Source organism: Ursus americanus, chromosome 33 (genome assembly GCF_024610735.1).
Source record: "Ursus americanus isolate L20-20 chromosome 33, mUrsAme1.1.p, whole genome shotgun sequence".
Lineage (NCBI taxonomy): Eukaryota > Metazoa > Chordata > Mammalia > Carnivora > Ursidae > Ursus > Ursus americanus.
The window spans coordinates 18524004-18549133 of record NC_142159.1 but is presented as its reverse complement, the minus strand read 5'-3'; the positions used below and the strand labels follow the sequence as shown (position 1 = coordinate 18549133).

At 57.1% G+C, this 25130-nt stretch overlaps 1 protein-coding gene across 5 annotated transcripts in view; it reads left to right on the top strand.

Moving 5' to 3' along the window:
* Positions 1 to 383: 383 nt before the first annotated feature.
* The window catches only part of ARHGEF10L (Rho guanine nucleotide exchange factor 10 like), a 143245-nt gene continuing 118498 nt past the window's right edge, over positions 384 to 25130 (top strand). For 2 of the 5 annotated variants that reach the window (XM_087858280.1, XM_087858277.1), the window contains exon 1: positions 384 to 576. The gene's annotated coding sequence lies outside the window, so the exon portion shown is untranslated. Of the gene's footprint in view, positions 577 to 12538; positions 12703 to 25130 lie in introns of all 5 variants that reach the window. The other 3 variants (XM_087858278.1, XM_087858281.1, XM_087858282.1) reach the window with 3 other exon arrangements.

The following is a 25130-nucleotide window of genomic DNA, read 5'->3' as shown; positions in this document are numbered from 1 at the left end:
GGCTCGCCCCCCACCCCCCATCTCTCACTCTCCTTGGGGAAGCCCTGGCAAACTCCTGGAAGTGAGGGAGGAGCAGCGAGCAGCTGGCGTGTGCGCGGGACCTACCCGCGGGCGACCCGGGGCAGCGGGACCGCGCGGGGCAGCTTCGGGCGGGAGCGGACGCCCGCGGGGCGGGGGGTGGCAATGAAGGAGCAGGGAGGGCGCGGCCCCGCCCCCGCGGGCCTCGGTTTCCCCACCTGCAGCGCGAGCGGCCGGGCGGGCGGGGCTCCCCGCGCGGGCCCGGCCGCCAGGGGTTAAGCGGTGACTTCAGCCGCGGCGAGCGGGGACCGGGCGGGCGGGGGCGGCGCCGCGTCGCGCCGTGCGCGGCGGCGGGACCAGGCCGCTCGGAGGCGGCGGGCGCACTCCCGGCCGGGCCGCGACCTCGCGGGCGGCGCGCGCGGCGGCGGCTGGGGCGCGGGGCTGGGGCCGCTCGGCCCTGGGCGCCCGCGGCCGCCGGGGGCAGCTGACGCGCGGAGCGGCCGCCGGCGCTTTGTGAGCGGCGTGGACAACAAAGGCGCGGCCGGGCGGCCGGAGCCGGTGAGTGCGGCCCGCGGGGCGCAGGGGGCCGGCCGGGCAGGGGGCGCACTGCGCGAGGCGGCCGGGGGGCTCCGAGCGGGCGTCGCCGAGGCGCCGGGGTCCCCACCGCCCCGCGTCGCCGGGGCCCTGGGCTCGTCCCTGCTGACTGGCGGGGGTCTGTGGGCTCCCGATGCTCGGGGGGTCCCGGGTGTGGCTGCGAGTGTGTGTCACCGTGCCTCTGGGTGTGCGAGTCCGGAGCCCGGGCCTTCCGCGTGGCCCTGGTGTGAGTGTGTGTCCCCAGGAGCGGCGTCTTCTGTGTCCCTTCGTCCCGGAGACTGCGTGGCGTGGGTATGTCCCTGCGTGTGTGAGAGGCCCCCGAACCTGGGTCTTCTCTCAGTGTGTGAGTCTCTCCTTGTGTCATTTGAGTGTGAGTGTGAGTGTGAGTGTGAGTAGGTCTTGCAGTGTATGTGGGTACTTCTCCCCTCCTACCCAGTCTCTGTGTCCCTTGGGTGCCCCGTCCCTCAGCATGACTCCTGACTGCTCTTTGTGCATCAGCGTGTGTGTGCGAGAGAGAGAGAGAGAGAGAGAGAGAGAGAGAGAGAGAGAAAACTAGAGAGACCGGGTGCCTCACTGTCCAGGCCATTCACCAGGCCTTCAGGTCCTGCTGCCACTGTGGTCCCCCCTTTCCCTGTGCTGACCTTGGGGGTCCCTGGGATTACATGGAGTCAGGGATGCTCCTGTCACCTCTGTTCTGGGCTGGCCTCTCCCGCCCTGGACCCCCCCCAGAGGTAGAACAGGGTTCAGCCTCACAAAGAAGGGAGTGTGGGAGGAGAGGATGGCCCGGTCAGCTGGAAGGCCATAGCCCCAGAACGAGGTCAGGCCTGGACACTCCTCGAGGCAGGGGAGTGTGTCCGGGGTGGGGGCCCTTCTGAGACTGAAGGCTAGCCTCCTGGTCTCCAGGCGTGGTCTCTGGGTGGGGGGGGAGCCCCCAGGCCTGATGTAGGAGAGTGTGGGGCTGGTACTTCCTCTCTCTCCCAGGGTGGGGGGTCTTGGGGCAGGGGTCAGGAATCTTCTTTTAGCTTCGATAGCCTGAGGACCCTTTCTCGGGCCACAGCAGGGAGATGGTGGGGGGTGGGCTGTACTTGCCACTGGCTCTGGAGCTGAGACATCACCTCAAAGTCCTTGGCCTTCCCGAGGGATTCAGCCGGGGGAAGTCTTGCCCTGCCTGCCTAGAGCCCCATCTGTTCCTCCATGCATGCTGGAGAGAGGCAGGCTGTGGGCTCATTAAAATGCTCAGCCCTTCCCTGCAGGCCCTGCCCGAATGGCCATCAGCTGCAGCGTCCGTCTGTCCATCTGCCCCAGCACAGCACCCCCACAGTGTCTGGGGCTCAGGTACATAGACTAGAAAGGAGGGCACAGTCTGGGCATCTCCAGGCTCCCTGTGACCGTGGGTTGGAGGCTGTCCTTCTCCTTCCTCAGGGTCTCAGGGTGAAGCTCAAACCCTCCTCATGGCCTGTGAGGTCCCACTTTGTGTCTGGGTCTCTCACTCTGTTCCATCACGCTCACCTTCCCGAGGTCCCCTGCCCCTTCCTCTTCTGCCAGAGAGCCTTCCCTCTAGCGCTTCCCTCTCTCCACTAAGCTGGCCCCATCCTTCACTTCTTCATTCCTCATTCAGGAGTCTCTTCTCTGGTCAGCCAGGTTGGCTCAAGAATTCCTGTTTATGGGGCGCCCGGCTGGCTCAGTCAGTAAAGCATGTGACTCTTGATCTCAGGGTTGTGAGTTCAGGTCCCACATTGGGTGTGGAGCCTACTTAAAAAAAAAAAAAAGAATTCTCATTCATGATGCTCTTAGAGCCCTCATTCCAGTGGGGGTGGCTTGTTTATATCCGCCAATGGTAATATAACCTCCCCAGAGGATGGTAAGCCTTCGAGAGCGGGGCCCATGTCTGTCCTTGATCACTGGCCTAGTACAGTGCCTGACACATAGTAGGTACTCAATACATAGTTTCCAGTTGAGTGGATATCAGTGACTAATGGCTCCTAAATTGTGCTGTTTCAGGTTTTCTCTTTGGGGGGTCTAGGGAGGAGGGAAAGCTAGTGAACTCCTTGGGACCGAGGTACCAGGTTAGTGTAAGGGGGAGGCCTAGTGTATACGAGATAAACTCTAAATTAATTAACAGATATTTTATATTTGGTAAGTGCCAGATGCTGGGCTAGCTCCTTCACCTATGTGACCGCTTAAAACAGGAGCATAGCCAAAAGACTATAATCTTCTTAGATCAAGTTTGAAAAGAAGGAAGTAGGTGAGAGTATATTCATGTATAATATAAACACGTCATATGAAATATATGTATCCTATAGAAATGTGATAATGGAATACTGTCCTTTCACATCCACTATCTCCCTGTGTCTATGGCAGCCCTGATAATTAGGCGGGGAATATGGCTATGTACCCATTTTACAGATGAAGAGGTGAAACATAGCATTTAAGTGACTGCCTGAGGTCACAGTTAGTTTGTGGAGCTCTCAAGCCTGTCTCCCTGAATGCCCAGTCCACCTTTCTTCTGCGAGCTTGTCTTCAGTGCTTTTATATTTTTGTCACCTGGCTTGACAGCGGTGAGTGAGCCACTGTCCTTGCCCTCAAGGGGTCTGAAGCCCAGAAATGAGAATCAGAGTCATAAACAGGGCGGCAGAGTGGGCCAGCGTGGTCTTTCCATCGCTCTGTGCCTCCCGGGCCCCAGCTCGGCTTCTTTGCCTTGGTGGAGGGCGTCAAAGCCACCTTCCTTTGGGGTCCTGTTCCCCAGAGTGACCTCTCCTTGCAGAACCCATGCAGGGCCCCCAGCCCTGGTATCTGGGAGTCAGTTTGTCCCAAAGCACGAGAGCGGATTGCTCAATTTTAGGGGTTTTGCGAACTGGCTGTTAAACACAGCCATTATAAAAATGGGTAATACATGAGCTTACAATGAAATAAATTATGCTAAAAACAAGGGTAATAAATACTCACAATATAGTCCCTCCTAGTTATTTCACTGTATTTCACTATTGCCTTTGTGTTTGTGGTTGTGTCTTTTGTATGTCTATGTATTATATGCACGCATGTGTAGACATATATATGTGTAATTTACATATATACGTATCTAATGTGCACACGGGTGTGCTCTTGCACATCCCTACCCAGCTGTGTGTTCACTGATGTCACCTCAGTCACTTGAAACTGGCCGTAGGGAGAGTATTTATACCTCAGAAATTGGTACACCGCAAGTCAGGGTTACCCACCCCCCCACCCCCCGCCGGAAGCCAATTGTTAAACATGGACCAGCACACCCGGGGGTGCAGCCGTGAGCAGTTTGGCCACAGCCCTTCCCTGGGGCTTGCATTCTGGTGTGACGCCTCCCTAGGGCTAGTTCAGGGTCCTCGCGAGTACAAAGTGAGAGGGGCAGCTGCTGGGCCAGGCCTGCTGTGGTTGTAGGGGTCATAAATCGCCCTCAAACAAGCTCCGCCTCCAGAAACCGGGTTGTTACGTGACAGTGTGTCCAGAGAGAGGGGGATGGGGTGAGGATAAGAGTTAATTAAGGGCCTGCTTTGCCACTGATTGAATAACCGCACTCAAGGTGACCCAGGCATTTGGGAGGCAAAGTGACGGTGGTGCCCAAGGACCATGGACAAGCCAGACGGCTCAGGGCTGGTGAAGGTGTGATGTCCAGGACACGGGTGGCTGGAGCTGTCTGGGTCTGGCTTAGACAACAGCGGGAGTGACCCATCCTTACGCGTTCAGGGACAGCGTGAGAGATAGAGTCAGAATGTTGGCTGGACAGGCCGCCGCTCTTGTATGATCTGAGAGCTCTGGATGGGAGACGGACACGGGCACACTTACCTGCCTGGGAGGTGTGTGGCGTGTATAGCGGGAGAATGGGGTGGGGAGAGGGGAAGTCTGGGTAGAAGGAACAGCATGTGCAAAGGCTCAGAGGCACAGCTGTTGGGAGATCAGCCTGGCTCTGGGGTCAGGTGAGCTCAAAGTCTGCAGGGCTGTGACAGAGCATGGGAAGTGGTGAAGCCTGAAGTCAGGGGGCCCTGCGTCATCTGGGAACCTGCAAAGGGACCCTACCAAGCCTGGCCTGCCAGGGGCATCGTGCTGGGCTCTGTGGATCACCTCTGCCCTTGCAAAGCTTTAAAGTTTCTCGGTAGCTTCTTCTTACCCCCGGAGCTTGCTGCTGCTCCAGCCTGGTATCTGTGGTTCGTGGAGGCTTGAGAAAGGTTTTCATTTTGATATCAAGCCAAACAAAACAGAATCGAGAAGGTGCCTGCTGCCCTCCCCCCCACCCTCAATAATACCAGAAAAGCCAAAGGTAAAAGTAAGTGATCTTTAAGTTACCCAGTGTTTCTGATCGTCTCTGCTGCTTCTTCCCTTGAGATAGGCGGTTAATTGAGAGCTTGTTTGTTTACAGACAACCCATGTTTATGCCTGTATGCGCCAGACATTCTTCATGCATCCGTTGATTTAATTCCCATACCTATCCTGTAGGTGGGTACTTTTATCCCACCTTACAGATGGGGAAACTGAGTCTGAGAGAGGTTGCTTGACTTTCCCAAGGACACAGTGTCTGTAAGTGGCAGGATTGGAGCCGGGTAGGCCCTGAGAGCCCTCGACAACAGATTTCCTCCTCTATTCTGTTTTCTTCTCCCCTCTGAGGAGGGCAGGGAGAGAACGCACCACAGGTCTGCAATCCCAACACACCTTATTACTCTTCGTTTGAAGTTACTCTGTGTTTTTAATCCGCGTAGCTGGGCTCATCCCCCTGTGGCTTCAGGTCAAGGCTTAGAACAGAACCACCCGCCCAGATGGGCCCCCTGGGCCTGGGGTCCGGAAGGAGCCATCAGTAAAGGCTCACATTTACAGAGGGAGCTCCGAGTTATGGAGGGGCCGGCCTGTGGCTCACGGGAGCTTGTTTGGTCCTCAGCCAGGCTGCTAGGTGGCTTGTAACGTCTTCTCCGTTTTGCTCCCAGTGAGGTGGGGGCCCAGGGCCACGCAGTTGGGAGGGTGGAAGCAGCATGCGTTCACCTCATTCTCTTGGACCCAGAGCCCCAGCTCTCAACCCGGCATCTGGGACCTGGCCTGGCCGTGCCTTTGATGTCCCCCGCAGCCGTGCCCACACGCTGTGGGAAATAGGGAAGCGGAGCTGACCACTTGGCCGGAAGCACGGGGTGTCCCCACCTCTCCTTGAGAGCCTGGCGCTGAGCCCCCCGCCAGGGGATTTATCTTCCCACGGACCTTTCCGTCGAGTGGGTGGTCTTGACCCAGCCCCACCTCCCACTTCTTTGCAGGTAGACCCCCAGTCCGGGGCCGGGCAGGTGGTTGGGGGTGGTCCCTCCCCGTGATGGTGTGTAGGACCCTTGGCCAGGCGGCCTTTCTGGCTCTGGCCCCCTCCTCCTCCTCGAGAGCCTGGCCTCCCCCCAGAGCTCCCCCTTCCAGTGGCTGCCTGATTGGTATGCGGCCCTGAACTCCAGCCATTAGCACACAAGGCGGGGACCAGCTCCCAATACTTGCCTCTCTTCATTGTTTGAAGTGGGCAGACTTGGAAGGAGCTTTAAAAATGCGGGCTTTTTATTCAATTTCCCTAGAAAAACAATGGTTTAAATTAAATAGAGGAATAACAGTCTCTGGAAATGGAAGAAAAATATTCCTGAACCCAGACATTACCCAGAACCTTTGAATGTCTTTTAAAGTACGGATTTATTTTACTTGAAATTACGCGTGTGTTGCATGACCAGGGAGGAGAACTTGGGAACTACAGAAGAAAACGAGGCTCGCCCTTTCTTCCGCCACCCGAAGACATCCTCTCTCAACGCTGCGGTGCTTATGGCTCATTTCTCCCGTGACTGGTTTGCTCGGTTGTCTGTCGAGCCCCGGGTTTGAACAGGTCAGGCCCGTGTTGGGCGGGCGTCGGGGATAGATGGGGCCGCGGCCCCTGTGGCGCTTCTTTCTGTGCCAGACCTCAGGCAGCTCACTTGGCTCCTCTTTGTTCCCACTTCCTCATCTGTGAGATGGGGGTGACCTGGCAGCTGTGTCCTAGGGTGGGCGGGCTGCTCGGGACAGCGCCTGGCCCCGGGAAGGGCTTAGCGTTGGCTATTGTTCCAACGGGGACCAGGCAGTAGCCTTGCCTCTGTGGACCCTTCGCGAAGGGGAGGAGACAAATCCCAAATCAGTCAAACAAATGAATGAAGTGAACTGCATGTCCTGGGATAAGTCCTGTGAAGGGAGTAAGCTGATGTGATGTGGTGGGAATAACTGGGGGGTCGGGTTGGTGTGGAGGGGGGATGCGTGGGGGGAAGTGGTGTGCAGAATCTGTTAGCTGGAGGTGGTGGGGGCTGGGGGGGCTCTCTGAAGAGACACATTTAAGCTGAGACTGAATGACAAAGAATTGAGGCAGGGGTACAGCAAATGCAAAGTCCCTGTGGCCAGGGTGATCTTGGCCTGTTTAAGCAGCAGAAAGCCCAGGGCCTGCAGCGGGCAAGGGGATGAGGGCGGTGTTAAGAAGGCAAGCAGGTGGGATGGTTCCTCTAGAAGCCCTTGGAAGTTGGTGTTCTTCATTCCACATAAATACCTTTCTTAAGGAGACACAAATCCAAGATTCTGGCTGTTAATAACCTGTTAGGAAATTTATCTTTCCCAGGTAATTTATTCAAAAATAATTTACCGAGTGCCTGTTACGTGGCTGCCCTTGAGTAAGTGCCGTGGGCTGAGGGACAATCACAAAGCTTAGCAAGATGAAGCCTGGCCCTCAGGTAGCCCGCAGCGCCCACATGCCATCTCGCTGACCCACCACAACCCACTGGAGCCTTGTAGGCTCTGCTTTGGGCAGGGTGCTGTGGCTGCAGGGAGGACAACTAGACGCAGGGGCCAGGGTGGACTGGAAGAGGAAGGCTGAGGGGGGTTTGGATTTGAATGGTGGCAGTGGCTGGATTCGGGGGAATCAGAGAGAGATTAGCTGGAATTACCGGTGGGTGGTGCACAGCAGTTGAAGGAATAAGAGGCATGGAATATGATCTAGAATCTTCTTTTGAGTATGTGGGTGGGTGGTGGTGTCATGAAGTAAGATGGTGAAGAGAGGGTGAGGAGCGTGGGGCTTTGAGAATGCAAGAATCCAGTCGAGGACAGGTTCAGGTGAAGAGACTGCTTAGAAGTCCGAGTGTGTGTGGGGAGCTGGGCTGAGATTTGGGCCGGGGTGCCATCAGCTCGTAGTGGGGGCAGGTGGGAGCACCCAGAGGGAAGGTGTGGAGGAGAGGTCTGGTCATGTGGACGGTGGGGAGCCGGGAGAAGAGCTGAGATGGGTAGCTGGGCGGAGAACGGAGAGTGGGGTGTCTGGGAAGCCAGCCCAGGGGACCCTTCTGGAAAAGAGCTCATGGTCAACAGGGCTGTTGGCCACTGAGAGTCCATGTGAGATGAGACAGAAAGTGGCCACTGGCTTTGGCCACGTGGAGGCAGCTCAGGGCTCTTGTAAGAGCAGCTTTGGGGGAGCGATGGGGCGAGAATCCCTAGTGGCAGTGGCTCGAGGGCACGGTGAACAAGAAAGATGACCACGTGTGGGGATAGCGTATGGGGTGTTGCATAGGTGAAGGGGAGTCGGGAAAGGTGTCTCATTGGGGGGAAGGGTAGACCCGGGAGAATGGTTTGTGCTGGTGGCCGGGACTGCTCCTGGGAATGAGAGGGGACGAGGCACATGGGGCATTTAGGGGAGCCGGCCCTGTAGGCACACGACAGAGGGTGGTACTGGTGTGATGATGTGGGGGTGGTGGGGTGGTGGCAGCAGGAACGCTGGGGTCGATTTGGATTATACATGTTGGGGGTCTGGGGATGGTCCCATCAGATGGCCTCATGCTTCTCCATGAAATCTTGAACAGGGGAAGGGTGGGTACAGTCCCGCCAAGACTGCCTACCCTGGGGGAGGTCATTCACCGCTACTAAGAGAACAGGCTGAGGTTGCTGGGTCTCCAGAATGAGGGAGGCAGGCGCTCCGGAGCCTGCCTTTGTATGGAGGGGGTGGGGGGAGCCGAGAGCTCGGCGGTCTGTCTGAGATGCCGCAGTGGGGCTGAGCCCTCATTTCCCGACTCGGTGGTGCTCCCATTCTCCAGGGCACTGGGCTGCTGGGGCCGGGGGCCCTAGAGTCCGTTGGGAGTGCGGTGCCGGAAGAGCTCAGCCCTGCAGCAGAAGCTGCAGGTGGTGGGCTGGGTCCGTGGGTCTGTGCTTACCTCCCATTTTTCTTCTCAGAGGCACAGGTGAGGCACGCATCTTTAAGTGCCAGGCCTATACACCGAGCCCTGGGGAGGAGGAGCTCACTGAGTCCTCGCAATGAGTGGGGTGCGGATGCTGGTGTTACCCTCACATCCCGGAGGGGGAGAGGCCCCGAGAGGTGGCATACCACCCTCAGGCTCTCGCCAGCTACAAAAGCAGGGTGTGGGGCCACCCACCCAGGCGCCAGCTGCCCCTCCCGCAACATTCCCATTTTGCCGAGGAGGTCTCCCAAGTTGGCCCATGAGTTTAAGCGTTTTCACCAGCCCGTCCTTGCGTTCCTCCAGACACGTCTCTATGAAGCACCTCCTGGGAGCCCGGCACTGGGTTAGGCGAATCAGATAATGTTTACCCTCTTTCTGGTGGGGGAGGCAGACAGGTGACCGATAGAAAGATGGGAGAGGGCCTAACCCAGGCACGGGGGCTCCGAGGGGTGTCCCCGGGGAGTGTCTGAGCCAAGCAGCCAAGAGGTAGTTCGGGGAAGGGAAGGCTTCGCAGCATGAACAAAGGCCGGGGATGAGCATTTAGTAGGGCCCTGTCCTGCCAGGGGAGGAGCTCTGGAAGTTGCCGCGGAGTTGCTCTGTGTATCTCACTAGGCGTTTGCCTTTTATCTTGAGCGCGTAGGGAGCCAGTCAAGTGTTGCAGGCTAGGGAGGGACATGACCAGAACTTTTTGTTCTGGGTGGAGACTGGGTTGGAAGGGACAAGAGACATCAGGGAGACCTTTGCAGGCCGTTACAGGCTCTCCGATCCCTAGATCATTCTGTGAACCCTGCTGTTTCTTTTTCCTTCCTTCCTTCCTTCCTTCCTTCCTTCCTTCCTTCCTTCCTTCCTTCCTTCCTTCCTTCCTTCCTTCCATTTGATTTTTAAGTAATCTCTACACCCAACGTGAGACTTAAACTCATGACCCCGAGATCGAGAGTTGCACACAGCACTGACTGAGCCAGCCAGGCACCCCAACTCTGCTGCTTCTTTAGTACTTCCCAAACTCTGCTCATGTCTCTTTCCTATAAAGGTTCCTGAGGCTCAGAGAGGTTAAGCAACTTGCCTGAGGTCACATAGCATAACAGGGCGTCCAGGCTGGGGGACCGGTCCCCTGAGTGAAACAACCAGAATCTCCAGGGTGGAAGTAGGTGGTGAGTAACCCCTGGGAGGGCCTCACTGGGGCTCCAGTTATAAGTCCCCATCTGCCTATCCCCGTGTGCCTGCGGGTATTGCCCTTTTGCAGTCTCAGAGAATAGGCGGGGCCTCTGGGAGGGAGGAGCTGGGTCGGTGCTGGGAACTGGGAGTTGGCCTTCGGAGCCAGAGCCCCATGGGCTGTTTTAGCAGTTTCCAGGGGACTGGCTTCTTCCCCAGCGAGCGATTGGAAAACCCTCTGGGGCTGGGCCAGGTCATGTGTGGTCAGCGAGGGGGGCACTTTCCCTGCTACGGAGGGCGGCTGTATTTGACAGCTGCCGGGCAGAGACCTCATCATTGGGGGCGCCAGGAGAGGTGGGGAGCCCTGTCCCTTGTGAGCCCCAACACTCTGGGCAGGTGTCTGGCCTCCCTGGAGTCTTGGTTACCTCAACTGTGAGCAGGGATAGTATTAAATGTGATTGGGAAGAACTGACACAATAACCAGTGTTTGCTGACGGTCCAGAGCGTGCCAGGCCACGGATTCATCTTTCAGTTCTTTGAGGCGATCTCGTGAGGTGTGCATCGTTCTCTTCATTTTATAGATGAAGCCGCTGAGGAACAGAGAGGGCAAGTAACTTGCCCCAAACCACACAGCTAGTAAACGGCAGAACTTGAACCCCGATCTGCCTGACCCTGGAGCCCTCCCTTGAAACCCCTCTGGTCCCTGTCAGACTCCGTTCAGCTGAGCCCTTCCTTGGCTTGTCGCCTGGTAGAGTCTTGTGGGGGCTCCTGCATTCTGCCCGCCCCACTTTGGGGTACCCAATCCAGTCTGACCCCTTAAGTTTCATCATGAAGCCTTGGAGCTCCGGTGGCCGAAGCCCCTTGTTCACCATCCCATAGCCACTGGTGGCAGACGTGGGATGAGAACCCAGCATCCTGGACCCTGTGGCCTGCTGCTCTTTTTACTACCCCAGGACCTGACGAAGAGCACCCAACCGTGAGCCGGGCACCCGCTCTTCCTTGAACCAGCCACGAGAGCGTGGGCAACACTTCACCCTGTCCCTGACTTTCGCCCCGAGCCTTGATTTCCTCTTCTACAAAATGGGCAGGTTGAGAACCTGAGTCTCTGCCGATTCTGATAATCCATGAGTCTAAGATTTCAGGTTTCTAGGAATCCATGGGTCAGACATTTGCTACTTTTCCTACTTCCTGTCTGTTGCCCAGGGAACCAGGGAAGATTGAATTGAAGAAACAACGCAGAGAACCCGATCGAGAGCAGCTTACGATGCAGGCATTGACTGAGCACCAGTGTGTGCCCAACAGGGAGGGGGATACCATTGGCTGTGCTGTGCTGGTGAGGAGCGAGGTACAGAGAGGCTGGCGAACTTTCTCGAGGGTCCGGTGACAGAGTTCCCGTGTATGAGGTGGTGCCGAGGGTATGTGTGCGGGATGCTTCCTCCTCCACGTGCCCTCCCATGGAGCTCTCTGCAAAACCATCTCTCTGGGGCTCCGGATGGAAAAATCCACCCCATCCGTGCTTGAGAAACGGCCATGAGGGGCCCGTCTGGAAACAAAATGGCTGTGGAGTCCAGTGAAGGGGCAGTGGCAGGGAGAGCAAAGACACGGCTCGTCCACCATTGGCCAGAGCTCAGCCCTGCCTGGCAGCTCGCCCGGAGAGCGGCCTGGGCTGTTTACAGAGAAAGGGACTTGGGACCAGGGAGAGGTTGTGGCTGGCGGGGAGGGAAACAGGAGCTGAGGTAGGATGATGGAGTCAGAGACTCATTTAGAGCTGGAAGGGCCTTCTGGGATCATGTAGTCCGAGCTCCTAATTTTGTGCATGGAGACATGTTAGTCTGGAGACGGGCTGTGACTTGCCTCAGGTCTCACAGCCAATGGCAGCAGACCCAGGAAGAGAAGAGGATTCGGGAAGCCGGATCATAGGCCTCAACTCCTGGCTGCTCTCATGGGCATGACTTCCTGCCAGGTTCTGCCCACCCACTCTCCCTCCCGTCAGAACAAACACAACAGCAATAGTAATCAGTGAAAGGAATCATCTCACTGGATACTAAGCACGTTGGTCTCTGGAATGGACTCAGGTCATTCCAGCAAGGGTCTTGCTCAAGTCCCACTGCTCCCACCTCCTGGCCCTGTGACACTGGGCAAGTCACGGTCCTCCTCTTCGCTGACAACTTGCTGCATGTGTATCACGGTTAAGAAGATTCTGAAGTTACAGGTCTTCTCAGTGCCTTTAACATGTTGAGTATTGTTAATCTTTAGGGGGCAGATTTCTACTCTTGTTCTTCTATCATCTTGGACCACTGAACACTTTTTTCCCCCTGTGAGCCCCTATTAGCATCTTTCCAGACATAGGTGTTCCCTTGAATAGGCAGATGGAGCAACCCTGATGTTGGTGATTCCTCAGGACTGTATTAAACTTTTAAACTCAGACACTGTGGCCTGATAGTGGAGTTTTGGGGAGATGTCCCTACTGATGTGTGACAACCAACTCTTCCCCCACCCTGTCTCCCTGGGGTCCACAGAACCATTCCCCACCAGACTGTCTGTGCTCATTCCATCCCCAGGCATGAGTCACCTCATCACTGTTGGTGGCGGAGGCAGCAGGAGGCTTCCGTAATTGAAGCTACCGTGTCTTCCTGGGACAGCACAACGGGCTGAGATGTCTCGGGCCGGCAGCCCGGGCCCTGCTGAAGGCTCTTTCCAGGGACCCTGGCTCACCTGGGAGCAGGTACGGAGGATGCCAGGAAGGAGCAGAGCCTCCTATGCAAACCAGGGCAGCCTGGGACCATGGAGTGAGCCTGGGACACGGCCGCCTGGCTTCTATTCCAGCTCTGGCACGCACTCTTTTATGATCTCGGGCAAGACACAGCCCACTGTGAGCCTCGGTTTCCTCATCTGTGAGATGAGAGGCTGGGCTTAGAGATCTGTTGGTTCCTCTCACGGCTGAGGAACGGGCACGTTTGGTACCTTTGGTCTCTTCCTGTAGTTTGCTGGGTTTCTCGGTGTCACTGAAGAGGTCCCATCAGGAACTTGCCTTTCTCCAAAGGCGAGGTGTGCATGGAGGTGCCCATCAGGGGGTCTTAGCACCCTGGGGAACCCACGAGCCAGTGATTCTCATACATTTGTGTACTCCAGGCTCGCCCGGACACCCTGCCAAGAATGCGGATTCTTGGGCCTCACCCCAAGAGACTCTAAGTTCGTAGATTAGGGTTGGACCTTGAAATCTACATTTAAAAAAAAAATAAAGATTTATTTCTTTTAGAGAGAGAAAGAGAGAGAGAGCACATGCACGTAAGCATGGTGGGGGAAGGGCAGAGGGAGAGGGAGAGAGAGAATCTCAAACTCCATGCTGAGCGTGGGAGCCCCATGTGGGGCTCGATCTCACGACCCTGAGATCACGACCTGAGCTGAAACCCAGAGTCAGATGCTCAACTCACTGCACCACCCAGGTGCCCCCAAATCTACATTTTTAAAAAGCCTCATTTAAGTGGTTCTCAAGTCAGTAGCTCAAGGACCACACTTTGAAAAAGGCTGTTAGACTCTCTTTGAACCAAACAGTGCTTAGGAGAACGGCCCGCTGGGGTTGGTGATGGCTTTGTCTGGCCCTGTTCGGAAATGCCCTCATCCCTGGTCACAGCCTTCAGTAGCTGGTGACCTCTCTTCCCCATAAGCTAGTGTTCCCCAAATCTGTCTGGTTACTGGAATTCCCAGGAAGTGTTTGAACAAAATATGAATTCTTGAGTCACCCTTAGAGATTCTTGGAACCAGTGAGATCTCAGCCGGGACCCAGACATCTCTACATTTCAAAACTCCCTAGGTCTTTTGTGCATTTGCTTGTCATTCATCAATGAGTATGTGTCAAGGCTTGCAATGGCCCAGCCCAGGGGAGGGCGTTGAGGATGTAATTGTTAGGCCAGATGCAGTCTTGGACATTATGTCACCTCTTCCACAATGGTGAGGGAGATACACAGTGATTACATGGCGATGCTCGGCCAGGTTGGGGAAACATGTCTAGAAAATGGTTGGGTTGGACTAAATACCTGGGGCAAAGCTGGGATTCCTGGGTAGCTAAGCTCCAGTAATTTCCAGATTGAAGTAGGGCCTTGAGCCCAGTGACCTCTGGTCACTACTTGTGGACTCCTGTTATTTATTCACCAATTATTCATTTATTTATTTACCCATCCATCCACCCATCCACCCACCCTCCCATCTACCCATTTACTCATCCACCCACGTATCCACCCACCCACCCATCCACCGCCCTTTTATCTATTCATCATCCATCCACCCATCCACCCATCCATCCATCTATCCAACCATCCATCCATCCACCCATTTACCCATCCACCCACCCATCTACCCATCCATCCATCCATCCATCCATCCACCCACCCACCTACCCAACCATTCATCCATCCACCCACCCATCCATCCACTCATCCATCCATCCACCCACCCACCCACCTACCCAATCATTCATCCATCCATCCATCAATCCATCCATCCATCCATCCACCCATCCATCTATCCATCATCCATCTATCCATCCATCCATCCATCCATCCATCCACCCATCCACCCATTTACCAATCCACCCACCCACCCACCCATCCATCCACCCACCCATCTATCCACCCACCCATCCATCTATCCATCATCCATCCATCCACCCATCTACCACCCATTCATCCATCCATCATCCGTTCATCCACCCACCTAGTCATCCATCCGTTATCCACCCACCCATCCATCCACATTCCACCCATCCATCCATTTATCCATCATCCACCTACCCATCCACCCACCCATTCATCCATCATCCATGCCCCATGTACCCACCCATTTATTCATCATCCACCCTCTATCCATCCATCCACCAATCCCACCCATCCATTTACCCATCATTCACCCATCCATACCCACCCATCCATCCATCATTCCCCATCCACTCATTAACTTGCCCATTTACCCATCTACCCATTAATCCACTGATCCACCCACCCACCCATTTATCCATCTATCCATCATCTCTTGAATCTCTACCATGTGCTGAGTACTGTGCTGGGTACTGGAAGGACCGAAATGAAAGGCATTATTTCTGCCCTCAAGGAACTCACAATCTGGTGGGGGAGTCAGAAAGCGGAGCAAATGATTCCAACCCAGTGTTAGGTGCTTAGAAGGGCAAGTGGCCCGCTCTGTCAGTGGGCACCATGAAAAATTTCCCCGAAGTCAGTTTGTGTTAAGGCTCAAAGTGAGGGTGGGAGTCCCAGGCAGATGAGGTAGGGCACAGCTTCCAGGCCAAGGAAGGGTCTTGCCCTTGGGAAGGCAGGTCATGGCGGCTAGGGCGGGTGGGGAGCCTCTTCTGCTCCTGGACCTCAGGCTGTCTCTCGTTTTCCATGGTTGTTTCCCTGGGAGGCCTGGTCCACAGTAGGTGCTCAGCAAACATTCATCGTTGGTCAGTGGGGAGGTGAGGACGGCCCCGTGCACCGTGCTGAGGAGCTTGTGGCCCTGGGGCTCTAGACAGTGCAGGCAGGGAAAGGACACCCTCATGTGGGCTCCCGCTGCTGGGTGGGGGAGAACGGGGAGGGGGGCCGAGGGGCCTCCCCAGCTCTTACCCTTCCTCGGCCTCCTCAGCCTTCAGCTGTTTCCTTGTGCGGGTCCAAGCCGTTGTGCTCCGAAACCTTGGCGAGCGCACGGCGGCTTTCCAGCAGTAGGTCTCTCCTGCAGCTCAAGGGCTCTGCCTCTGTTTGGGGGGGTTGGTGGTGAGGGGACAGCGTAGCGTGTGGGGGGGTGGGAGCGTGAGTAGATGCAGTGGCAGCTGAGAGCCTTGGCTTCCGGTTCTGATCCCCATTTCTGCCTCTTATTCGGTGGGTGTCCTGTGTGTCTCTGTGTTTGAGCTCAGTTTCCCGACCTGTCCAATGGGAATAGAACAGCTTCTCCCTCTTGCGGTTCTTGGGCCGATTTGGAGAGTTGTCACACGTACAGCACTCAGGACAGTGCCTGGCATGTACGAGCTGAGATGTGGGGCTCTGGGGGCAGTCGTGCTGGGTGGCTTGGGTGGCTGGATCTTTATTCTTCTCGCAGCCCGAAGACCTGGTTGGAATCCCACCCCCACCTCTGACTCACCGTGGAGATCTTGGCAAGCTGACTCAGGCTCTGAGCTCAGGTTTCTCATCTGTGAAATGGGGATTGACGCCCCACAGGGCCTCTGGCTGGAGCACTGAGTCTGACAGCCCATTCTCTGCATTGGGCTTATTATTGAGATCAGAAAACCTGGGTCTAGACAGGTAGAGCGAAATCTCCATTTGATGAGGGCGGTGTGGACAGCCACCTCCACAGCCCACAGACTCGGGGAGTCAGCCTCCTGTCTCTTGGGCCACCTCTCTTGGCCCTGGCCTTCCCCTTCACATGGCCTCCTTGGTTTCTGGGATCGTCTTATGACCGGGGCTCTGGGTCTTCTGAGTAGGGTGCTATGGGGCAGAGGGTTGCACGTGGTCTGCAGGGGTGCTGGGGGGCAGGGACTGTCGTCCCCCAGCCAGGCTGGATCTGGGTGCCCTTGAGAGACCGGGGTTTCTGATCCCCATCAGAGGCTCAGCCTTCTGCCCTGCCCCCTCATGTTCCTGCTTCATTTGAATTCTCAGGGCTCAGTGACTCGCTCATGCTGAGGCACCGGGAGATTTGTGTGTCAAGCAAGTAAATATTAACTGTACGAATCTAGGTCTGAATGTAGACCTGTGGGGCTGGCTGCTTGGGGGACTGCCAGGCTCTGAGTCTCCTACCCCAGCTGATGGCCAGGAGAAGTGGGCACCCTCCAGGGGAAGAAAGGGCACCTGCTCCAAGCCACGTGACAGCTTTCAGTGGCCATTACTGTCCAGTGGCCAGGGGCTGCCCTGTGTTATAGTGAGGAGGAAACTGAGGCACGGAGCAGGCAGGAGGCCTGCTCAGCTTTACACGGCTAATGGCGTGGGCCTGGGGTTGGAAGTGGGAGCGTCTGCATGCAAAGCCCATGCTGCCCCCCATCCCTGGTTTCTCATCGCAGTCGTCTCCTTCCTGCTGTTAGGACCACACCAGGATGCTGGTGTATCACCGGTGCTGAGGTTTGTCCTCTGGCTCCGCTGAACCCGGGTCTCAGATTCCCTTTCTGCAAAGTGGGGACACGTGGTTTGGGGTCCCTGGCAGGCAGGACCAAGCCCCGGGCACACAGGGAGCTCTCTCTGCTCACAGCGTGTGAGGCTCTGCTGGGGCCTGGGCTGGGGTTTGGGGGTCGCCTCCTGGCCAACCAAACAAGCCTTCCCTTGGAGACCATGTATGACGCTGTGTGGGGACACCCAGGGCCCGGCCACAGTTTCTGTCCTCCTGGAGCTGTCACACGAGCAGGAATGAGAATACACATTTGGGACTTCGGAACCTGGATTCAAATCCTATGTCTTACTAGCTGTGTGATCCTTGGCAGGTGCCTCGGTCAGTGGCTCCCTCTGAGAGATCGAATTCTAACTCCTACTTCCGAAGGCCATTGTGAGGGTGACGGCAGATGGTATTTGCCAAGCTGCTAGCACATAGTAGGTGCTCAGTAAGGCCCTTGCGCGATAGCCTTCTGAGGCTGACAGCGGCCAACAGGTCCGCAGGGTGGGCGGAGGCCGCCTCCCCCGTGATGCCGGGAGCCAGGAATAGCGTGGGGTGGTTTGGCGGGCCGCTGCGGATGGGGCAGAAAGGGTCATCGGCTTCACAGTATGGGCAGGTGCAGTGTGGGGGCTAAGCCTGGCTGCGGAGAGAGGGAGACGGTGGCTTTCACCCCATACCCCCCCCTCCCACCGCCGCCCGCCCCAGCCCTGTAGGCAGAGGCAGCCCCAGTGTGGTCCTTGGCTGTTTTCACAGCCAGGGGAAATCAGAACCCTGGGAGAGGAGATGCCTGGCTCCAGGATGGTGGGAGTTGGTGGCAGAACCAGGCTGACTCCCAGCCCAAGGCCCACCCGGTCCTGATGCTGCACTCTTAGCTGCCTGGGGCAGGTCCCTGCGGCTGTCGGGCTCCTTGGCCTCTCTGGCCTGCCCCGGAGCCAGCTATGAACACATTCTGTGAAACATGATTCATTAGACTGGCCCTCCCTCTGCCAGGAGACTTTTCGTTTTCTTTTCTATTACTTTTCCCTAATAAGGTCTCATGTGGCTCTCTTATCTGTCCTTTCTTGGGTCCTAGGAGGCCTGTGACTTTGCCCTGGGGAGGCTGTCCCAGCAGAGCTCCGTGAACAGCTGCCTGGCTGCACGGGCCCAAATGTGGGAAAGTTCAAAGGGAGGCCGAGTGGAGGCATCAGAGCGGCACCGACCTGGCTGGCCTGCCCTCCAGCTGTGTGACTTTGGGCAAATCACTTTGCCTCTCTGAGCCTCTGTTTTCTTATATCAATCCAACCAGCACTTAGTAAGGCCTGTGAGATGCCAGGTTATGGTGCTAGACATTTCAGGCAGGGCAGTGGAGAGACTCCCCCACCAGCCTCTGGGCTTGAGGCCTCCAGTTTGAGCGGGGGACTCACGTGGGGACCTGGATCTGTACACTGAAGCATCGGAGATCTCCTGAAATGACATGGGAATCACCACGCAGGGCTCCGGGTTTGAATGGGACCTAAGAAGTGGTAGTGAGTGAGAGCAGAGGCCGGGATTTCGGGTGAATTACTACCAGGTTGACTTCACGCTCGCCAGCAGGAAAGCGGGGAGGCTATTTCTAGAGACACAGTGTTGGTTTTCTGTGTACATGGCTGACATGAACCAGTGTCTCTGGTTGTCAGCTGAAGCTGCTTTGTTCCCACGTATGCCCCGAACTTTGCGAGGAGGAAATACAGCCCCGGGTGATGTCCTAGAGCAGTCCATCCCTGGCACACAGTGGGCACCCAAGAGGCGTTGGTTGAACTAGGAAGCTGAACAGCGGCACCAGGAACATATCCGAGTGGGGGTGTGATTGATGTGGGGAAGGAGGGACAACTCTCATAGGAGGCGTCCTATGTAAGAGAGAGGAGCCTTGTTCTGAATGACTCCAGAGGACAGAATGAGGGCAGGTTTTAGACCCTTGTAATGTGGGACAAAGGAGGACCCAAATGTGAGCATGTGATGGGGGCGGTGACTCAGGCTCAGGGTAGCAGGTGCACATGGAATACCCAGTCTGTTTTATGAGCCCAGTCTGTTCCAGGCACAGTGGTGGCTCAGTGAGCCCTGTCAGGGGCAGGGGGCCTTTTCCTTGTTTGTCCACTGATGTATCCCAAACACCTGGAACAGCGCTGGGCTCATAAAAAAGGTGCTTCATGAACGTGGGTTGGATGAATGTATTACTTAATTGGGTCTCAGCGTCATCATCACATCCAATTTGCAGATGGATAAACCGACGGGTGGGGAGGTCAAGTCATACATCTGCTCCAGCCACTCACACCGGGTCAGGATTTGGAGTCTGGGCTGCCAGATTCCAAGCCCGTGATCTGAGTCACCCACTTGTCAGGGTCCTCAGGAAGGATTCTGTCCTGGCTGACAGGTTGCATTTCACCCCCTCAAAGACCCGTCTCTCGAGAGCGATGGAGTGTGGGAAAATACAGACTACTTGTTGCAGAAACAATAGTGGGTTAATGCCGCGGGTCCCTGTGGGTAACCCGGGCCACGGGCTCCTGCTCGGACCAGTGGGCGCTCTTTCAAGGAGCCAGGTTGGGAGGGGATTCAATGCTGCCAGCCCTCAGGGTCCTTCCAGGCCTGGACTGAGGTCATGGTCATCCTCAGGCACAGTGCAGGGTCGGAGGGCGTTGGCTCAGTCAGCCGCAGACACATAGCTGTGCCCCCCGGGGTCGGTGCGGTGGTGTCTGGATTTTAGGCTGCCCCTGCCTGGGTGCCTTCTCCAGGGCGGTAGCCGGATTGGCCTGGGTGACCTGGATGTTGATAGGAATATGTCCCTCGCCTCAGCCCCCAGGTGGGTCCAGGCAAGAATGCCTGGTGAGACTTCACGCATTTGCATCGGGCTGCTCTGGGAGCCCAGGGCTGGGACCCGGACAGAGAGGGATGCTTGCTGGGGCTCCGTTGGGGGGCAGTGCGGCTAGAACCCTTTCCGGGGGCCCTGGGTCAGAGCACTTAGTCTGCTAGACCCCCAGTTCTCCTCCTGAGGTGCTGTCCTACAGGGACCGTCTCCTATGGGCTCCCCAGGGTCCCTGCAGTCCTGTCTGCTCACCCGGGGGTTTTCCCAGGCAGCCCGGGAGCCCAGCTGACTGGCAGCTGGCCAGTGGCTGAGGAATGAGGGAGCTCCAAGGCACAGCCCCATTGCCAGCTGGCCTGGGTTCGGAGCCCAGCCCTCCCGTCGACTGCCCATGTGACTTTGGGCAACTTTCTTACCAGCTCCGTGCCTCTGTATCCCGATTTGTAAATGAGGATGATTGTAGTGTCTCTCTCAGGGGGTTGTTGTAAAGACTAAGTAACGACGGGAGTAAAGGGCTTGGGCTAGCTCTGGGCCCTTACTGAGCGGTTAGTAGATGGGAGGCATTAGGATGCTGATCTTGGCTCTTCTTGGGGGCATTGGACAGCCCAAGGAGCTGTCGCCTTTTGTCTGTGCCCGGTGCCTGGGCCCTGGACTCCACCCGTGCGATACCGCTTGGCATGGGTAATGAGCGTCTGGGCCTGTCTCTGGGGAGAGAGGAGCAATCCCTTGACTCCCGCTGGAGGCCCCCTTCCTACCTTCTTCCCTCCCTCTCTCCTGCTCAGGTGCGCTCTTTGCCAAGTGTCCCATGCTTTTGTTCATTGAGGAGCATTAATCGATGGATAGGTCCCCCCACCCCCATCTACGTTCAGGCCCCTCTCAGGAGTTTCTGCAGCCCCCCAGACGTCCCCCCAAGAAGCTCCGCTGTTATCTACTGTGGGTACCTGTGCCATTCTCCTCCGCCTGCCGGGCCGTGAGCTCCACGGAGCAGGTACCAATGAATAAACGTTGAAGGTTGAGCCATGCGCTAGACCGGGCTTGGGGACACATTGGGGAGTGGGGCACAACCCCTGGCCTCAGAGAGCTCGCAGTCTGGTTGTTGATTTATCAACGCAGAGACAGCTGCTCAGTGCCAACTGCCGTGCTGGGTGCCCAGGGCGGGAGAGGCGTCCGGTGTGGTCCGTGCTCAAGAGGTCACAGTCTGTCCTGTCCCTCCCTCTGCCTCTCCCTCTGGCCCCACCTTCTATGTTCCAGAGGCTGGGCCAGGTGGTAGGAATGCACAGAGAAGCAGGTTGTGGTCTCTGCCCCCACCGCCTGGCGGGGAAGAGCCACAGAACGCAGTAACCATAGCGAAATGCGATGTCTTTAGACGTGTAGCCTGGCATTATCCGCCATGGAAACCAGTGGCAACAACTCTGGTCTTTGTGTCCCTGTGACTGATGACGGCCGCATTAACAGGCAGTATCTGCCCTCGATCCTCAAAGGACTTGACCTGGTGCCCTGAGATCGGGGGCCTCCGCCTCGGCCCTGTTGACCCTGAGCCAGGTAATTCTGTGCTGGGGGGGGCCACCCTGTGCCCTGGAGGATGTCCAGCAGCGTCCTGGCCTCTCCCCGCCAGGTGCCAGTAGCATCCCCCCTCCCCTGCAGAGCGGCCACAACGAGAATATCTCCAGACTTGGCCAAACCTCCCCGGGGCGGGAGGACAAAATCAGCCCCAGTTGAGAACCGCTGTCTTAGATGTGACAGTCACACTAACCGCCTGATTCCAGGTGGGATGGAAATTTTGAAATCCAGTACCGCCTCCCCCACGAAAAAAGCAAAAGAGGAAAAAAGAGCCCACAACATCCTGTATTCCTTGGATGCACAAACGATCCGGTTTGGACCAAGTGCACACATCCGCTGGAAGGCGGGAAGGCCCTTGGTGGCCGGAGCAGCTGGGTGCCCTGGCCCAGGCCACCCGGAGGCAGAGGCCCTGGCAGAAGCGACCCGGTCCTCGCCAGGTCTTGCGGTGCCCGGCTCTGTGGGGTTGCGATGTCGGGCCGGTCATCAGATGACCACGTGGCATACACGGGACCGGCATTGGTCCTGGGAGAGGAGAGTCAGAATGGGCGGCCGTCCACCGAATTTTCTGTTGAGCCCTGCTGTTCTCCCTCACCTCGTAGTATCCTGGTTTGTAGTGATGTGTGGATTTGTGTAGTGTGGTACATGCCTCCTTGAAGGACTGCGGCCTTCAGAAGGGCAGGCACCAGGCCGGTCTCGCCCGTCAGCAAATCTCCAGAACTTTCCGTGGTGCCTGGTATACAGAATGCTTGGTAAATATTTGTGGAATGATTAAGGGGTGTTTTTGGATGGCAGAGGGATCCAGAGAGATGAAGACTGGCTTTTCTGTGTCCCCCCTCCCCCCCGCGCGCCCCACTCCACTGACCTTGAATGCTGTTGATCTTAAAGATTCCCAGAGCCAGGAGCAGGGCCCGGAGACCTCGGTTCTAACACGGATGGTACACGTGTAGGTGTGTGACCTCCATCACTCACTTCCTGGTGTGCACTCTGATTTGGAAGGAGATGGTGTCCCTGTCCTCTGACCAACACCCGGGCCACTAGGACAGGCCTTGGATGAGGCTGGCAAGGGCTCAGTTTTGGCCAGGAGTGGCCAGCTGTCCCTGCGTGCATCTGCCCCTCTGGCCAGCAGTGAGCCCCTGCTTGGTGTTCTAGCTGCGAGCAGGAAGCAGAGCGCTGGGTCCCATTTTCCCGGGACTGCTCTCTTTCCGTAGGTCACTTGAGGATACTCCTGACCCTGTGCCGAGGGACAGCCCTGGGCATGTCTGGGGTCACTGTGAGTTTATGGCCTGGACGCAGACTGTTGTCTCTGAATATAGCAGAATATATTTGGGATCAAGCGAGCGCATGGAGGCATCCGGATACTTGCAGCTCTCCGCAGAGCTCATCTCCAGTCTGGGTGCTCTTCAGAAAGGGTCTATCTGCCCCAGCTCCGAGACCCCGCCTCCGCTCGCCTGCACGGATTCGGGGAATTGGAATGTCTCCCTGGCACCATGCACTGACTTCGGTTGTTTCCCTGTTTCGCACCAACTAAGGGAACTTCGCGTTGCTGTCTGGTTTGGGGATCCTCCCCTTTTCTGACTTTGACCCCATTTCTTGGAATCTTCCCTTGAAAAGCAGCAGGAGGCGGGTGGAGGCTTTAGGGAGAGCTTCTATGGCTGCGTGTCAGCCTCAGGGTCAGGCGGGCTGCTGGCTCTCCGGGAGCACGTCACCGGGCACCGTTTGCCTTCGGGGGGGGGGTTGCTGCACGGTCAGACACTGCGGGAGAGGCTGCCCCCCCTGGAGCCTTGCTGTCACTGACCTCAGCTCTACCCGGGGCACCATCCTTGTTGGCCAGGTCTGCTGTCCAGGTAGAAGGAGGTCCTTGTGCATTAATTCACTCCACAAACATGTCTTGAGCACCTACTGTGTTCCAGCCTCTCAGCGAGGCTCTTTGTGGGCACCGTTATTTCATTTAATCGTTATAACAAGCCCATGTGGTGGGGATTCTTGTGGTTCTCCTGCCGAAGAGGGGGCCAGGGACCAGAGCAGTGGCATCAATCTTATTGTCACAGCGAGGAAGCCGAGAGTCAGGACCCAACTAGGTTTGATCTCAGAGGTCATGCTTCTCAAAACAATACCTGGGGCACGATGGTGGCAAAAGGGGGCACCTGAGGACCCCCACCTGCCACCACAGGGCCAGAGACTGCTTTAGAGCGGGGCCAGCCCTGAGTACCGTGGGGCCCCCCATTTCTCACTGGGCAGGCGGCCGCCTCTCTGGGAGTGGGACAGAGGTGGGGGGGGCTCACAGCTCAGGGCGCCCCACGTGGTTCCAGTGCTAAGGGCAGGAGCAGCGCGAGGAGGGAGTCTGGGAATTCTTTGTAGGCCAGGCTGGGGGCCGCATCGGAGTTAGCTGTTCCGAAGAGCCCTGTTACTGCATCGGTGAGCACTGGCTTGGAACTTGTTCGAGTTGGTAATGAAGGGGGACCGGTGGTTGGAACCAGCTCTCTGTTTGGGTCAGCGTCCCCGGTCCGACTCCAGCCCAGGACAGCGGGATTCAGGGCAAAGCCGTTTTGTGGTTGACACCACCCTCCAGTCTCCCTGCCCCCCCACACGCCCAGTCCAGTGTCTCTGCTGCCTTCCCACAGCCCCAGGCAGTGACCCCTCCCAGGTGTGCAGTTAAACGTGAGGGGGTGGGCTGGACCCCCTGGCCTGCTGAGGGAGAGGACAGCCTGCCATAGGGGCAAGACCCAGACTCACCTCGGGTCTGATCATGGAGCTTCTGGACTTCGGACAAATCTCTCTACGTCTCTGAGCCTCAGTTTCCTCATCTGTAAAATGGGGCTGATCCCGCCCCCTCGTGGGATGACCGCCCCCCCCTCCCGTGGGGCTGGCAGGAAGACATGAATTTCTGACACTCCCTCGCAGGTGGGGAGAACAGAGAGCAGCTGGAAGACGCACTTCTTGCTGGGGGAAGGCGGTGCATCGCTATGGGGGGGGGTGGTTTGGACTGAAGTGCTGGTTGCTTTGAGAGCTCAGCCAGAACTGTGCTGGGCCCTGCGGCGAAGGCCTCTGGGTCCCCTGGGACATGTGCCAGGCTTGCATTTCAGGAGGGCCTCCGAGGCTGCCTGGCCAGCTCGCCCTGCCTTGGTTGGATGGGCTGAGTATTTTTAGCTCTAAGTTTGAGAAGGTTTTTTTTTGTCCAGACCTCTCTTGTGGGACAACATACAGTGCCCTTCCTGAGAGAGACAGAGCTTGGGCCTGAAGAAAGGGGCTGGAGCCAGACTGGACCCTAGTGGGTTTTGAAATGAGGCCTCCTCTGCTCTCTGGCCTGCTAGCCTGCACAGTGGAGACGCTGGGCCTCGCCTCCGCGTTCACAGCTGGAAACTGCCTGCCCTTCCTTGGAAAGCTGAGTGTGTGCCCGGGTCTCTCACCTGCCTGCGTGGGGAAGGCCTGTGTGTGCACCTGCCCGCCAGAGTGGCCGACGGGGGCGGCCTTTGGGGCTCCGAGGTCCTGTCCCCTCTCTTGGCCACATGCTTCTGACTCATCAGAACAAGAACGTAGGCTTTTTGGGAGTGAGTTTTTAAAAATAGTCCAAGTCCTTCCTCCAGCCCTGCCCCACCCTCTCTGATCACACCCTGGCGTTGGCCCCAGACCTCTTCCCACACTGGTTTTGGGGAACCGCC